Genomic DNA, 17,915 nt, shown 5'->3' with positions numbered 1-17,915 from the left:
TTGGGTGGGGTCAGAGAGGAAGGGTATAGGAGGAGCTTGGGCAGAATGGGTGGAGTCAGCGAGGAGGGGGTATAGGAGGAGCCTGGGTAGAATGGGTGGGGTCAGACAGCAGAGGAGGGGCTTAGGAGGAGCCTAGTCAGATTGGGTGGTGTCAGAGAGGAAGGGTATAGGAGGAACCTGGGCAGAATGGGTGGGGTCAGACAGCAGAGGAGGGGCTTAGGAGGAGCCTAGTCAGATTGGGTGGGGTCAAATAGGAGGAGCCTGGGCAGAATGGGTGGGGTCAGACAGCAGAGGAGGGGCTTAGCAGGAGCCTAGTCAGATTGGGTGGGGTCAGAGAAGGGCGGCTTAGGAGGAGCCTAGTCAGATTGGGTGGGGTCAAATAGGAGGAGCCTGGGCAGAATGGGTGGGGTCAGACAGCAGAGGAGGGGTTTAGGAGGAGCCTAGTCAGAATGGGTGGGGTCAGACAGCAGAGGAGGGGCTTAGGAGGAGCCTGGGCAGAATGGGTGGGGTCAGAGAGGAAGGATATAGGAGGAGCCTGGGCAGAATGGGTGGAGTCAGAGAGGAGGGGCTTAGGAGGAGCCTGGGCAGAATGGGTATAGGAGGAGCCTGGGCAGAATGGGTGGGGTCAGAGAGGAGGGGTATAGGAGGAACCTGGGCGGGTTGGGTGGGGTCAAATAGGAGGAGCCTGGGCAGAATGGGTGGGGTCAGACAGCTTAGGAGGAGCCTAGTCAGATTGGGTGGGGTCAAATAGGAGGAGCCTTGGCAGAATGGGTGGGGTCAGAGAGGAAGGGTATAGGAGGAGCCTGGGCAGAATGGGTGGAGTCAGAGAGGAGGGGCTTAGGAGGAGCCTAGTCAGATTGGGTGGGGTCAGAGGGGTCAGAGGGGTATAGGAGGAGCCTGGGCAGAATGGGTGGGGTCAGAGAGGAGGGGGTATAGGAGGAGCCTGGGCAGAATGGGTGGGGTCAGACAGCAGAGGAGGGGCTTAGGAGGAGCCTGGTCAGAGGGGTCAGAGAGGAGGGGTATAGGAGGAGCCTAGTCAGAATGGGTGGGGTCAAATAGGAGGAGCCTGGGCAGAATGGGTGGGGTCAGACAGCAGAGGAGGGGCTTAGGAGGAGCCTAGTCAGATTGGGTGGGGTCAAATAGGAGGGGTATAGGAGGAGCCTGGGCAGAATGGGTGGGGTCAGAGAGGAGGGGGTATAGGCAGCGCCTGAGCAGAGGTGGTGGGGTTAGACAGCAGAGGAGGGGTATAGGAGGAGCCTGGGCAGAATGAGTGGGGTCAGAGAGGAGGGGGTATAGGAGGAGCCTGGGCAGAATGGGTGGGGTCAGACAGCAGAGGAGCGGCTTAGGAGGAGCCTAGTCAGATTGGGTGGGGTCAAATAGGAGGAGCCTGGGCAGAATGGGTGAGGTCAGAGAGGAGGGGTATAGGAGGAGCCTGGGCAGAGGGGGTACAGGAGGAGCCTGGGCAGAATGAGTGCGGTCAGAGAGGAGGGGCTTAGGAGGAGCCTAGTCAGATTGGGTGGGGTCAGAGAGGAGGGGCTGAGGAGGAGCTTAGTCAGAATGGGTGGGGTCAGACAGCAGAGGAGGGGCTTAGGAGGTGCCTAGTCAGATTGGGGTCAAATAAGAGGGGTACGGGAGGGGCCTGGGCAGAATGGGTGGAGTCAGAGAGGAGGGGGTATAGGAGGAGCCTAGTCAGATTGGGTGTGGTCAAATAGGAGGAGCCTGGGCAGAATGGGTGGGGTCTGAGGGCCTAGGAAGGGGTCATAGATGGAGGAGGATCCTGACTTATGGTGGGGAACTGCAAAAACTTTTTTAATGCACCCCCCTATACTTTCTGATTTCTGTTGGGAGGGGGCAGTCGGGGAGCAGTATTAAAAGGTGCTTAGGCGCAACGTGAAGAGCGATGAGGTGCACAGAATGGCATGCCTTCCAGGTACTTTTTGGGGGGGCTACCATTATTTTTTTATTGCTCTGATCCTCCCTCATGGGGTGTACCCCAAATGGTTAGGGGCAACAGGGGGGGGTGGCAAAAAGCTGTTTGACAGTTTCTGTTACCAACAGGGGTCACCATACGATTCTGCTGTAGTTATGGTATTGAAAGGTACAACAAGGAGCATGTGAATGTATTTTTGCAGGTGGGGTGCCCCAAAATTTTACTGCCAGCAGCAGCAGCCCCCCTCCTCCCCACCCAGCAGATTGGTATAGGTACCTTTAGGACATTTCTGTTGAAAAAAAGAGGCTATAGCGAATCGTGCTATGAAATCCTAGAGCACTAACATTTGCTAAATAAAGGTGGCATCGGAGCATACGAATGAGGCAGAGAGAGGCTACTGTTGCCAATTGGTTTGGTGGGTCATAGTGAATAACCTCGGCATGCAAATAGGCAGTGTGAGGATTGGCAGTGTCTGTAGAGAATTTTGGCATGCTCTTCAGCTTATTTTTTTCCTCCTTACGTTGGCTATGAACTACAGAGGAAAGGCCCGGCCTTACTGTTGGACAAAACATGTATTTATGATTTTAAGAAGTGTAGTCTGACTGTACTGAGAGGGGCTGTACAGTATGGTAAATGCCTGTATACCCCTGCAATGTGCATCCAACTGTCACTTGAGATTCAGTAGCGAACGAAGCAGCTGGGTTACTGACTGAATGTAAATGGAAGGCACATAGCAAGGGTGTTTGTGGTCACTCAAATGATTGAAACCTGGTTGATGCACTACCAAAGCTGGGGTTCCAGGAGGGAACATTTGAGGGGCATTGAGATGGTGGTGCCCAGAGGTCAAAATACGTTTCAGAGACAGAGAGGTACTGCGGTCCTGGTCCCGCATTGGGGGTAGTCAAAAGTCCTGCTAAAGATTTCTGTCCAACTGTTACCACGTTTTGTGCAGCCTGGCTCCCTCCGTAACGATTCCCCAGTGTCTTTCGATCCTACAGATGACTGTAGCAAACTTCCCATATTTTTTCTTGGCCTCATACCCCCAAAGGAGTGCCTGACATTTTCCAGCCTACCGATACTCACATTCTGGGAAAAACCTCACTAACCATGCATATTTATGCACCACACATGGCAAATCCTTGCAATTGCAGAACATCATATCGCACTTGTCATCTTTGAGGTGCTGTAAGTATTTGGATTTGAGGGAAATATTCATCCTTGCTTGCTCTCCCACCTGAAGTCTATGGTGCTGCTGTTCCTTTCTCACATGTCCCTACAAAGAGACAAGTGACACACAGACTCAATCACTCAGCAAACATATATGCTTTGACGCTTTCATCTTGCTGTTTACCTTCCAAATGTTCCCCCTTCACCACAAATACAGGCCAGCCATTCCTCATCCCCTCAGTCATCGTAGTCCTTCACTCCTTAGGCCCTGCAAGACAAAAATGACCAAGAATCATGTTGTCATGTGCTTATCTAGGTTCCTGATCGATACTGTGACCTTATGCCCCTATTCGGCTATAAATCCATTTATTCCCTATATTGGCATAACCGTTCAAGTGCGATTTTCTGTAAAGTCATCTCTGGTCTCACACGAGCAGAGCCACAGAGCCACATTCCAGCATGACTCTCTGCTACTTCCTTTGCGACCAATTAGTGCAATGACAGAGCAGCAGTCACTATCTGATATTCCTAGATAACACTCCGAGTTCTTCAACAAGATAAAAACTTAGCAAACCTGGAAATCCCCGCTTGCTATGTTTTGATTAGTAATGGAACTCTAATGAGCAACTGATAACTATCACTTCCTAGTGACATCTTTAATTGACGTCTTATGTCCAGCAAACTTGCGTCAAACCCGGCACCTGTCAGGTATAAATATTACCAACGTTGCCTTAAGCAATGAGCGAACATGTTGCTGATGCCAGCTGCCTGCATGACCCCGTGTTGGTAAAAACTAGCACTCTGTCGCTGCAGCCTGCTATCCTGTGGTGGTGAAGCTACTGATTACCATTATCGCCGCTACAGCGCGACCTATGGTGCAGTACGCTTGAGGAGCCGTGCAGCCGTCCTCTGCGAAGACATCCAGCCCAGCTGCCCGCAGACGCTGTCACCCCTCCTTCCTCGACGCGCTGAGAGAAGCCGCTGCCTTTCTCGTGCAGAGAAATCCAGTCCCGGCGCTTCCAGTTTACCCTCGCAGGTGACTGGGATATCGAGAGAGACCCCTGAAGGAGATACCAATCCTCCATCATTCTATTCAGAGGTATGGTGTTGACTAAACCCTTAGACGAGAATTCTTGAAACAAACCTTGGCAAAACCAACTTAAATTAAGCTACTTACTTACTCCCCCTTCTCACGTGTTAGGCTTAGGTCAGGCACACAGGGGTAGGCTTAGTTAGAAGCACCAGTTGAGTATGTTAGCCTAATGTATATATGACTGTATATATGTTTTATTACTTTTAAACCATTGTATGGCTAAGAAACCATATCAATGCTTTTACAGTTCTATTTCGCTATTCTTATCTTACTGTACGTACTTTTTATAATAACAGTTATTGCAATTGTGGCAATACATTTCTCTTGTATGAGAAGAAAGACTGTTCAATAAATGTTAACCCTTTATTGATAAACGCCCGTCTCTCTATTCTCTACATACTGTGAAAGTAAACTGCACTAGACTGACTGAGTGAAATCTATGTCTATTGTTTCACACGACCCTAGAGATCGACTCTTGATCTGAGGAGCAAAGTTGTCATGTTGCACGGTTGTTGGTAAGCTGAATCCCTTCTTGTCTGTGCCAAGGAAGCTGATCACTTCCTATGCAGAGAAGAAAGTTTCCAGTGACCTCTGAGCTAGTTGGTAACACAACCCAATTAAGTTTAGCATAGTCAGTGGAGGCCTGGAATATAAGCAGTTCCACGTCGATACTACTGTTTATGTTATTCCAATGCGCAGGGCCTAGTGGGAAACTAGGAACTACACTACATGGCGCCCTAACGTTTGGTAAGGCGATAAACTAACGTAAGACTTGTAGAGTAACTCAGTCGTGCATATTTCACACCCCTTTCGCCCGTAAATACTCCAATAGACGTCTGGAGTGGGTGAAAGGTTAAAATCCGCCCGACCTTAGTAGGAAGAGATTCCTATGTAAAGCTCTGGTTTATTCAACGTTGAAGGATACAGTGTTCCAAAATATTGTGCATCTAATCTTTGTCTCCTTGGAGACCTACTCTGCAAAGCCTGCATTTCTAAAGAAATGACAGACAGTGAAGAAGAAAGGGAAGCAGTTAGACTGGCATCCCAGCTAATGGAGGAAGACACGAGTCTCCTAGAAACAGACCCGGATGCTATTATCATCCCGGTCCAGTTAAGAAGATCTATAACTTTAAAACTTATAGAACACGGACTGACACCTCAAGGTGGTACAGTAATTTTCGTGATAGAGGCTCACGAGTATCGGCAGACAGAGGTATTCTATTCATGGATAAACTTTCCAGCGGTAAACGCTATAACACAAGAGTTTCACTATTACAAAATAGAGGAACCTCCGGGAGAGTACGCTCCTTTCGAGGAGGTTGAAATCCCACTTAAATTTCAAGAGCACCTGCTCTGGTTTAATGGCGCCCTAAAACACAATGATCACATAACTAGGCTCGGTCCACTAGGTAGACCAGGAGCCACGTGGCCGGTTCTAGCCAGCTACACACCACATCCTGACATTGCAAAAATGTCTAGAGAAGAGCTGTTAGTACAGCTAAACACATTAATAAAAATACATAGGCAATTAGTCCAATATGTAATACGGACTGCAACAGTCCAGCCAGCTGTTAATTCACCACAGCTGACCCCTCATCAGGGGAACACAAATAAAATTACACCACAGAACATACAGTCATGTCTTGGTAAAACACCCGTAAAACGGGAACAAATTCCTTTCTGGTTAGCCCAGAAAATCACTCAAATAGAGGCAGTATTTCCTGATACTACCCCTATTGAGAAACACAGAATCTTGACCATCTGCCTTCCTATGGGAATCGCACCACACGTGGAGGACTGCGACACTTGGGGTACAGTCTTTGCTTCCATTTACACAAAAACACACGGTGTTCCGTCTATGGCGGTAATACCAGACGTGCTAAAACAGATTCAAAATGAATTCGGTCCAGAGCCCGCTTTAAATCTAGGTATGAAATTACTGAAAGACTTCAAGCAGGTCATGGCTATATTATTAGCCAACGTAAAGGGAGAAGCAGCATCTGTGGCGATTCGCCAGAAGTTGAGGGAAACAGATATAAAAGATCCTGTTGAGCTTGCCAAAATCATAGAAAAATGCTATGAAGAATTAGGTAGAGACAGCTTGGGTGGAAAACCAGTTAAGCCCCAACTGCTCGAAAATCCAGAAAAATTATTTATTAAAAATAATTTAAACACTCCTAAAAAGAGCTGGGATGGAAATAAACAATCCACTCCCAAGGAAAAAGTTTTCCAGTCCAGAGGAAGGTCTCCTCGACGGAGGGAGAGAACTCCGACTCGAGAACGCCAGTCTCCCCAACGGGAGCCCTCTGAGAAAAGATATAACCTTAGAAATAGGGATAATATAAAAAAACCTGATAGATATCAAAGTATTGATACACGTCCCTCTCGATCTTTTCCACAGAATTCGGAAAGAAGAGGACGGTCAGACCCAGGAGAGCACACCAAGTCCAAAGACAAGGAACCTGCTCAAAATAAGAAATCTCAATTTCCTAAAAAGAAGGTAGCCAGTATTAGAGTAATCAACCATGCCGAGAATACTGAGGACACAGTTGAAAAACGGGGAGTGGGCATTGACAATGTTGGACAGTGCAGCAGAAATCAGTATAGCGCGCAAGAACTTAATGAGTCATCTGGAGACAGTGGACACGAATGAATACATTCAGGTTGAAACTGCCGACGCCAGGCTTAGCGAGCCACATAAAATATACGAAATAACATTGCGTATAGAGGGTGATAAGACTAGGAAAATTAAGGGTCTATTTTGGGATAAGCTCTCAAAAGGCTATGATATTCTGTTAGCTGAAAAAGATTGGCCCCCCGGAGTTTGTCAGGGAGTGCCCTCGTGGCGAAGAGGTAATTATGCCTGCCTTCTCGAATCACATACCGATTCACAAAAAATACACATATGCAAGGAAATGGGCAGTAGCCCAGGCACCTGCATTGTATAAAAATCATGTAGGATGGGATGAGGATTCACCGCCTCACAAAATCCAACTAAAAAGTGAACCAACTGCCCAACGGCAGTATCCCATAAAGCAAGAAGCTAAAAAACAAGTCAGGGAGATCTTAGATCAACTTGAGTACCAGGGGGTGATTGAAACATGCACCTCTCAAATGAACAATCCTTTGTTTCCTGTCTCCAAGCCAGACAATTCATATCGTCTAGTTTTGGACTACAGACACCTTAATACATGTTGCAAAACTTTTGCAGTACAAAACTCGCATAGTGCAGCCCTAATGAATAACATAGTTAGGAAAAAATACAAAACGACATTAGACATTTCTAATGGTTTCTTTTGTCAAAACATTGCACCAGAAAGCAGATACTTGACCGCTTTCTCCGCATTTGGGTCACAGAAAAAATTCTGTCGACTCCCACAGGGGTTCAAGAACAGCCCAGGACTATTCTCAGCTAGGGTAACAGAGTTACTACAAATCTATGATGATGAAGCATTATCTTACGTAGATGATATTTATCTCACAGACGACGACTTGGATACTCACTTGAAAAGGGTGAACACCATTATACTTGGGTTCGCAGCAGAGGGTTACAAATTCAACTTTAAAAAGTCCCGAATTGCCCATCTGACAGTACTATTCTTAGGGTACGAATTATCAAGTGAAGGGAAAAGCCTAGCGGACAACTTCTTAGAGAAGTGCGCTGTACTCCAAGCTCCGAAAATGCTGAAGAATTTACAATCCATTCTAGGTTTTCTGAATTTCGGAAGAACTTACATCCTAAATTACGCAGAGAGGGTTAAACCTCTCTACGAACTAATAAAACCTGATTTAAAACAAATCAATTGGACTCAAAAACACACAGAAATTTTGAGATCACTGCAAACAGACATGTTAGCAAAAACAAAATTAGATACACGTGACAACACGATCGATCTTGTAATCCGAGTCATCCCAGGAAGATGCGGATTCACGTACCTAACCTCTAATGAGGGAGAAAAGGTACCAATTTCAATTAAATCTCACTTGTACACACAAGCAGAAAAAACATTCAGTCGCACAGAAAAAACTGTGAACGCAGTGCAAATCGCATTAGCAAATGAAAGAGAACTAGCACACGGCAAACGGATTAATATCCTTACAGCGGAATCCGCCTTCGAGGCGCTATTCAGCTCAGTAAACCTGCCTACAGTGTCACTGGATCCGAAATGGATACAGTGCATAGATTCTCTAGGAGCGGAAGACGTGAAATACTATTTCGCCCCGCAATACAAAGAACTGAATGATTTAGAATATGAAGAAGAATATCCTCTGCCAATCGAAATCCTGCCTCTCCCACAATACGCCTGTATAATCTATACAGATAACTTTGTACAGCATTTTAATGTAGAGAGAAAATCCTACGATGCAGCATGTGCGATCATTAAAGGTCGTTGGCTGTGCGGTAAATTCAGACCGAAAGTAACAAAAACTGAATCTGTAAGAAACTGTTCGGTTCAAAGAACTGAAATCAGATCTTTAAAGATGGCGCTCGAAAATGCAGAACGCGAATTCCCCACACTTATCGTGTGCGATTCTCATTTTTGCGTCAATTCTTACAACAACAAATTGCAGAGTTGGATCGAAAACGACTACAAAGATGACACAGGTGCCACAATAAAGCATAAATTGCTCTGGAACGAGGTAGCTCTTTTACACAAAGAACTACAAAAGACTCACGTGATACACGCACAGAGTCTTCAGCGTGATGGCGTTCACGTTGCAGGGAATTCATTGGCTAATACAGCCAAAGCGGAAGCAACTAACCCGGCTTCCGTAGCCACAAAAAAGCGTACAGATAAGTATATAGACGGGGAAACCATGCTAGCAGTAAAAACGACCGTAAAAGGCGACTGTGCAGCACTACCCGTAAACTATCCACTCAATTATGCATACATAATCAATGCAAACTCCGTTCCTTTTGCTCGAATCCCTGGAGTGGGGGACAGAGTAATTCCAAACAGGAGCAGGAGGGGCTTCCTCTTACTGGAAGCACACATGGGGTTGGGTCTGAAACACCAAACAATCAAAGCCTCTCTGAAAGAATTGCAATCAGAGTACTGGTGGCCAGGAATGAGTATAGATATTCAATGTTTTGCTCAAAATTGTGAAGACTGCAATAGAGATCGCAGTAATGAACAGGCCAGTGTAGTTTCAGGATCCCTTCTAGACAGCATAAGGCGGTCTATCTGCGCAATCAAAGAAGAGAAGCGCGACCCAGTGTACACAGTTTAAGACGAAAAGCACTTAAAAAAAATGAGGCCTCCAGCACTCGGCTGACGCTAGAACGGTTATAAAAGATTAGCGAGTCCATATCGGCATATACGCAATTACCACGTTCCATTCTGACCAGGGTCCTGCTTTCAGCTCTCGAGCTTATGGGGGGGCCATGGCTAGCATGGGAATTGGGTTGTGGTATTCTTGTCCGTCGCATCCCGAAGGGAATAGTGTGGTAGAAAGAAAAAACCGGGACATAAAGCAATCTATAACAGCGAAGGTATTAGGTTCAGGCGCTGGGTGGGTCAAACATTTAATAAGTGTCCAGACTAGTCTTAACAACATGCCAAGAAATTCTCTAAAAGGTTTCAGCCCATACGAACTATTGTTCGGAATAAGAATGAACGTTCAGGACCTCGATAGTCAGATGTCAGTGGTACAAGAAGAAACAAAGCAGTTTGAAGTAAAAGACCGTTTGGCTGTTTTACAGGAACTGAATGAAACAAGAAAATCATTAAGCAACAGCCAAGTACCACTGACGAGGCACCACCCGCAACAGCCCCAGCAAGGCCTGTCTGGATTCCAAAGATTGGGGATCTAGTCAGAGAAAAGATCGCGGTGAAGAAGGAATTTGGGCCTTCTTACAGAAAAGCAGTACCTGTCTTAGCAGTCACCGGAACAAGATCAGTTGTGCTACCGCCCCTTGCTGGTAAAAAGGAGAACAGAGTCGTGTCCATCGATCTGGTAAAACCACAAGCATGTGGCCTATAATCAACAGTAGGCCCAGTGGACTCCCAAGAAACAACAGAATACCCAAACTTGCAACAATCCAAGAGGTTCAAACTGAAAGACTAATCACATTCGATCAGCCTGCAGTGCACAATGAAGGACTATGCAATACAGCCATGGAACTCGTGCCTCTTGAAACACAGATTGAAACAGTTCGTCAAGAAACAACACAAGTCTACAATGATGTGGCATCAGAAAGTGCTACCGAGAGACAGATTGAAAAAACAATCCCATCAATTGACAGAACTGCCTCTGGTTATTTCATCAACTTCGACAACTTCTCTGAAGATTTTAACGACCCCGAAGTGATGCCAGAAACAAAAAAGTCTTTTAAAGAAAAAGCAACGGAACTCTTTCATCAACTGAAGGAAATCTACCTCATTTCCCCTTGGCTAGAGTTCTGGTTCGGTCTAGGTGTATTTTTCCTCCTGCTTTGGCTCATCATGGTACTGTGTTTGGGAAAATTCATTGAGGGAAAATATATTACAATGGACACAGCAAGTCAGAACATCAACCTAGTCCTGAAACCACACAGATCATCCCACGTGAAGAAAAGAGAACTGTCAACAGTAAATGTCACAGCAATTCCAATACCTGGTGGGGTAGTATGGGAGAAAACAGACTATGAGATCTATGGTCCGGTCGAAATCCTGAAGTATCCTCATCAACTAAAGGTTTCCTTAAGTGACTTTTTGACACCTAGTACATTCTCTGATGATTGGGACTTTAACAGTATTAATGACATGATGTCTGATTTAGTAATGTCAGCTAGATTCACAGATCATGATTATTTACAAGGTTCATCTAGTTATGAGCAGTTATTCTGTTACACCCACTATGGGGATCATTACTTGCATAAATCTGCACAGCCTAGAAATGTTTTTATGTATAATCAATGGGAACATTGTTCTACACCACCTAAAAGCAGTTCTAAAGCATTTTTTGAGAAATTCAAATATTTTTCAGGGTTTAACACCAGTGATGCAGAAACGTTTTATTATAAACTGTTAGATAAAACAGGAATGAAGACAATGCTGACAAATTCTAAATTGATATATTCAGAAGCATTTTATGACAAAATGATGACAATTGGTTTTGATTATTGGAAAAATAATATTGAAACAAAATCAATTTGGGGTACAAAAGATTGGCAGGTGCAAGGCATAGAAGCACTTTTTAGAACCTGCATGATACCTGAACAAATGTTATTTTTAAATGACACTGTACACCAAACATCTTGTCTTGGCCTAGCCAAGAACAAAGAAATGAAAACACCGTCTATACCAAAGCCAATAGCTGAAAATACAACTGCAGATAATGAGTTAGACGTGTCAAACATTTTACATTTCAACAGAACACATCCTGATTGGAAAAAGTGGTTAATCTGGCCTACAGACACAAATAGCTGTCAAGATAGATTCCTGAATAAAACACAGGGTTTAAAAATGACCAGATTAGACTCGAGATATTCCCAGAGACAACATCCAGGAATTATAACCACATACAGTGTAGGGAAACTCTGCCTAGAATGGCTAACTACATCCACACTGGCTGAAATTAAGCAACACTTGTCTTTATTAAAAGATGGTGCTGATTTGCGCGATTTCATTCTTGGACCACACAAACAGCGTCAAAAGCGTTTCATAGCGACCAGCATCTATGCTGCTTACAACGAGGCTTGGAAAGTAAAGCAAATTGAAACTGCTGAAAAGATACGAGAAATTGATCGTATTAATTTGGAAAAATCACTTTCTGTGGTAGACAATGGGTTAATGACTCTGTCATCCAGAATATATTCTTTGGACAATATTGTATCCTCTGCCTTTGATGTGATAGACAGAGATTTGCTAATGTTACAACATGGCCAGTCTCAATTACGCTCTATTATAGAACTAGGCTGGACGCTGCAAAATCTTCGTTCAGGCTATGTGCCTTGGCGTCTGATAAACACAACGTCATTATTTTCCATTTTTAACCTTACTGATAAACAGATCAGTTTGGCACAGAAAGGAGCAGACTATACAATCTTGAGCATCGAGAAACTCGAGAGATTACCATTGACAATGTCAGAGAGCCCTGTCATTGAATGGATAATACACGGAATTATCACAATTCCGATAACAACTTTCCGATTTCATAAATGCCTTGAATACATACCTGCTGGCCAGTATGAACAATTGGGTAAGGGATATGTAAAATCCGAATGGAAATTACCATACACTCATTCTTGCTATAGTGACAGCGACAAAAATGTATTTCTTAGTGGTGACAACTGTAAACACTCACTAAGCGGTATACTTTTGTGTCAGGGTATTAATTTACACGGAGCATGTGATGGCAATTCAAACAACCTTTCATGCCACCAGCTAGTCACACCTGCAACTCAGATAGAGCCCTTCTTTATGCAACTCGCAAACGGGAGTTACATTCTAAGAACGGATCACAGGTGCTGTGGCCTCGCGCCCGGAAAAAGTTATCTAGTACAAGTAACGTCCATGGTCAAATGTTGCATGCAAGCATTGTTCCCGAGCGGGCCTCCAGACTTAGTGACTCCCCTCTGGCCTCGTCTGAATCTCTATTCTATACGAATTGATACATTAAGCAAAATGAAATCTGTGCTTTTACAGACAACAGTGCCTATAACGTCATCTAAAGAGACGTATGATCTTCTAGTCGCAAGGACGGCTACTGAGGTCCATGACCTTTTATCAACAAATTGCCCCGTGCATTTCGTACAAATGCTCGACCAACTCCTTAACATGTCTAGTGCTACAAGCATCCCAGGCATATTTAAGACAGTCTTTACGGGACTGCTGACACCCTTCCAGGCAATTTTGGGAATCTTTCCTAATTTTGTGCACTCCATCTTTGGTGGTATTCCACTATTTTTTGGACTCATCGCAGGGATTCTATTTTTGACCCTTCTGCTACGTTATGGCAAGCCTCGGCTCAGACATAGCTCCCATGGGAATGGAAGAGACAATCCTAGCAATGCGCTACAGGGACAGGATAACTAACGTCCTCGGATTGGCCAGGCTGAGAGATCTAAACATGACCTGGTTCCTTTCATTCAGACCAATATGGCAAAATTGCATTTTACCTGTGCTACGGTGTATGCTTTGCGGCGATGAATGCGTGTTGGACATCTGTCTTTCACTTCCATCAGCAGTACCAATGGACGTCGATACTTTGCTAAGTCCAATAACGGCTCACGCATTGTGTTGTCCCCAGCGGCTACCAATCCTGATGACGGCATTCGTGGAGACTCCTGTACTACAGCCAAGTGGTAACAGTGGAGCGAGTGACAAAAGCAACATCATCCAGGTACAACGTTCTGTGAGCAGGGCTGGTCCTGTCTTCGATGACAGCAATCATTCTCACACCTGCCAAGTTTCAGCGCTATCTAATTTGGTTGAACTATCACCTGATTTTGTAGACCAATTCTTTGCGAGCCTGTCTGATACGATGTTCTCACCCACAGAGAAACAATAACTTTTGAGAAACTTTCCGACACACAGCGTTCCCATGAACTCTGAATTCGGCCTTCAGTTTTTGATCAACAAAAAACTGCCAAGAGCTTTGGAAATCTATTTTTCCCCGTTCAAGCAATAATTCTTTAAATTGGACAATTTTTCTAATATTGACCTTTTTTGGCACGAACAATTCTTTGCTTAACGTAAAACTATTCTTAGAGAACAGAAGCTTCACACTTCCATTTCTAAAAACACATCTAGAGACATAACAACATTACACCAGCCTCTAGCACACATGTTATTACAATGCATTTTTATGTGATGATTTATCTCGCATTTCTTCTGTCAGAGATACTTCATGTGTAATTCTTTATGCATAATCGTTCATTGATTTCATATGCAATAATTTTTTGAATGATTACTATGCTTTAAAAAACGTACAGTACCTAAATTCCATGTAATACAAGTACGCCTATTTCGAATGCATTTATGTATTTTGGGGTGGGCTATGTTACACCATGTTACACATGCATCTAATTGCTTAGTTTTAGTAATTTTGATGGACATGAATTCGTGGAGTGGGTGTCATGTGCTTATCTAGGTTCCTGATCGATACTGTGACCTTATGCCCCTATTCGGCTATAAATCCATTTATTCCCTATATTGGCATAACCGTTCAAGTGCGATTTTCTGTAAAGTCATCTCTGGCCTCACACGAGCAGAGCCACAGAGCCACATTCCAGCATGACTCTCTGCTACTTCCTTTGCGACCAATTAGTGCAATGACAGAGCAGCAGTCACTATCTGATATTCCTAGATAACACTCCGAGTTCTTCAACAAGATAAAAACTTAGCAAACCTGGAAATCCCCGCTTGCTATGTTTTGATTAGTAATGGAACTCTAATGAGCAACTGATAACTATCACTTCCTAGTGACATCTTTAATTGACGTCTTATGTCCAGCAAACTTGCGTCAAACCCGGCACCTGTCAGGTATAAATATTACCAACGTTGCCTTAAGCAATGAGCGAACATGTTGCTGATGCCAGCTGCCTGCATGACCCCGTGTTGGTAAAAACTAGCACTCTGTCGCTGCAGCCTGCTATCCTGTGGTGGTGAAGCTACTGATTACCATTATCGCCGCTACAGCGCGACCTATGGTGCAGTACGCTTGAGGAGCCGTGCAGCCGTCCTCTGCGAAGACATCCAGCCCAGCTGCCCGCAGACGCTGTCACCCCTCCTTCCTCGACGCGCTGAGAGAAGCCGCTGCCTTTCTCGTGCAGAGAAATCCAGTCCCGGCGCTTCCAGTTTACCCTCGCAGGTGACTGGGATATCGAGAGAGACCCCTGAAGGAGATACCAATCCTCCATCATTCTATTCAGAGGTATGGTGTTGACTAAACCCTTAGACGAGAATTCTTGAAACAAACCTTGGCAAAACCAACTTAACTTAAGCTACTTACTTACTCCCCCTTCTCACGTGTTAGGCTTAGGTCAGGCACACAGGGGTAGGCTTAGTTAGAAGCACCAGTTGAGTATGTTAGCCTAATGTATATATGACTGTATATATGTTTTATTACTTTTAAACCATTGTATGGCTAAGAAACCATATCAATGCTTTTACAGTTCTATTTCGCTATTCTTATCTTACTGTACGTACTTTTTATAATAACAGTTATTGCAATTGTGGCAATACATTTCTCTTGTATGAGAAGAAAGACTGTTCAATAAATGTTAACCCTTTATTGATAAACGCCCGTCTCTCTATTCTCTACATACTGTGAAAGTAAACTGCACTAGACTGACTGAGTGAAATCTATGTCTATTGTTTCACACGACCCTAGAGATCGACTCTTGATCTGAGGAGCAAAGTTGTCATGTTGCACGGTTGTTGGAAAGCTGAATCCCTTCTTGTCTGTGCCAAGGAAGCTGATCACTTCCTATGCAGAGAAGAAAGTTTCCAGTGACCTCTGAGCTAGTTGGTAACACAACCCAATTAAGTTTAGCATAGTCAGTGGAGGCCTGGAATATAAGCAGTTCCACGTCGATACTACTGTTTATGTTATTCCAATGCGCAGGGCCTAGTGGGAAACTAGGAACTACACTACAATGTCAGCAAGAAGAAGAAAAGCCTCAGTGTGCTCTTTTGGTCATACTGCTGCCCACTAGTAACACTTCATGGCCACTGCAGCTTAAGAATGGGACTGAGAAGAGGGCTCTCCTATGCAAATAATGTCCACCCATGCATACTTTCTTCTGAGACGGTCGGCGGCTTGTGCCGTGATACTGCCTCCAACATATGGTCTTCAACCAAATTTTAAAAAAGCCCACCTGCCTTAGACGAAGGATTTTGCCACTCGAAGGAAGCACATGGGGACATCACCATCATTTAGCAGGGTCCTAAATTGCCTGCTGTCCGCCTGTATACAGAACAAGGACGTTCGTGGCCGTTCGTGAGCGTTCTTCAAAGGAAGGAGGTGGGTGAATAAATCCAAGATGCCAGGGCAGGCCCAGCCCAGCCCAGTGCAGCCCAGCCCGGCACAGCGCACTGCTGTGGAGGTCCACTCCTTCACATCCTGCAGCAGGCATGATGCAGATCTACTAGAGCAAAGGCTTGACTCTGCTCCTGTCTGTCTCTTAAAGGAAACAATCTTTCCAACTTCTTATTGCACCTAATAAATGGACTCTAGCTAGCCTCAAACTCGACCCATCATTTCATTAGCCAGAGCTCATACTTGACCTTTATTTCTATCCAAGCTCACTGGCACCAAACCCCTGATTTGAGCGAGTGGCTCACACTAAAATGAAAAATCACCATCAACCAACCTATTTTACAATAAGTGTAGCACCATCCTCGCATTCTTGTGCTCAGTTATAACCCCCAATACCACAATTGCACTCTGCAATTCACCAAACTTAAAGGACAAAGAATGAAGACATTGATAAAGGAAGATAAGGCCTTGTTCCTAGCACCTACTTGAGAAATAGGGCGGTTGGTAGAAGGTCATGAGAGAAAACATATGGAATGTTGGGAGACACCTGCCAAAAAAACACTAGCAAAAAAAGAAAATCACTGTTTGAAAATTTCCCACCTTGGGATACTTCTACAGCACTGGCAGGATTCGAACCCTGGCCTGTGAGGGTTGTCCCCACCAAAGGCACAAGCCTTACCTTTGAGCTATAGCTCCTTGGTGGTCTGGAGGATTGCAGTAGTAACTATAAGCAACATACAGGCCTTGGTGTCCTTTCCTGTGGCTTCCATTGCACATTAAATCGATGACTATGACATAAGGACAATTTGATAGGCTACTTACATGGAAACCAGAAAAACACTTAGCAAAAAAACAAAAAGAAAAGCACTGTTTGAAAATTTCCCACCTTGGGATACTTCTACAGCACTGGCAGGATTCGAACCCTGGCCTGTGAGGGTTGTCCCCACCAAAGGCACAAGCCTTAACTTTGAGCTATAGCTCCTTGGTGGTCTGGAGGATTGCAGTAGTAACTATAAGCAACATACAGGCCTTGGTGTCCTTTCCAGTGGCTTCCATTGCACATTAAATGGATGACTATGACATAAGGACAATTTGATAGGCTACTTACATGGAAACCAGAAAAACACTTAGCAACAAAAAAAAAAAGAAAATCACTGTTTGAAAATTTCCCACCTTGGGATATTTCTACGGCACTGGCAGGATTCGAACCCTGGCCTGTGAGGGCTGTCCCCACCAAAGGTACAAGCCTTACCTTTGAGCTATAGCTCCTTGGTGGTCTGGAGGATTGCAGTAGTAACTATAAGCAACATACAGGCCTCGGTGTCCTTTCCTGTGGCTTCCATTGCACATTAAATGGATGACCATGACATACGGACAATTTGATAGGCTACTTACATGGAAACCAGAAAAACACTTAGCAAAAAAATAAAAGAAAATCACTGTTTGAAAATTTCCCACCTTGGATAGTTCTACAGCACTGGCAGGATTCGAACCCTGGCCTGTGAGGGCTGTCCCCACCAAAGGTACAAGCCTTACCTTTGAGCTATAGCTCCTTGGTGGTCTAGAGGATTGCAGTAGTAACTATAAGCAACATACAGGCCTTGGTGTCCTTCCCTGTCGCTTCCATTGCACATTAAAAGGATGACCATGACATAAGGACAATTTGATAGGCTACTTACATGGAAACCAGTGTGGTCCAGTGGGTAAGTTCCTGCCTTCCATCCAGGCAACCAGGGTTCAAATCCCGGGTTCGGCACC

The sequence above is a fragment of the Lissotriton vulgaris genome, chromosome 1_1 (genome assembly GCF_964263255.1).
Source record: "Lissotriton vulgaris chromosome 1_1, aLisVul1.2, whole genome shotgun sequence".
Taxonomy (NCBI): domain Eukaryota; kingdom Metazoa; phylum Chordata; class Amphibia; order Caudata; family Salamandridae; genus Lissotriton; species Lissotriton vulgaris.
Note: the sequence above shows the minus strand (reverse complement) of the source record.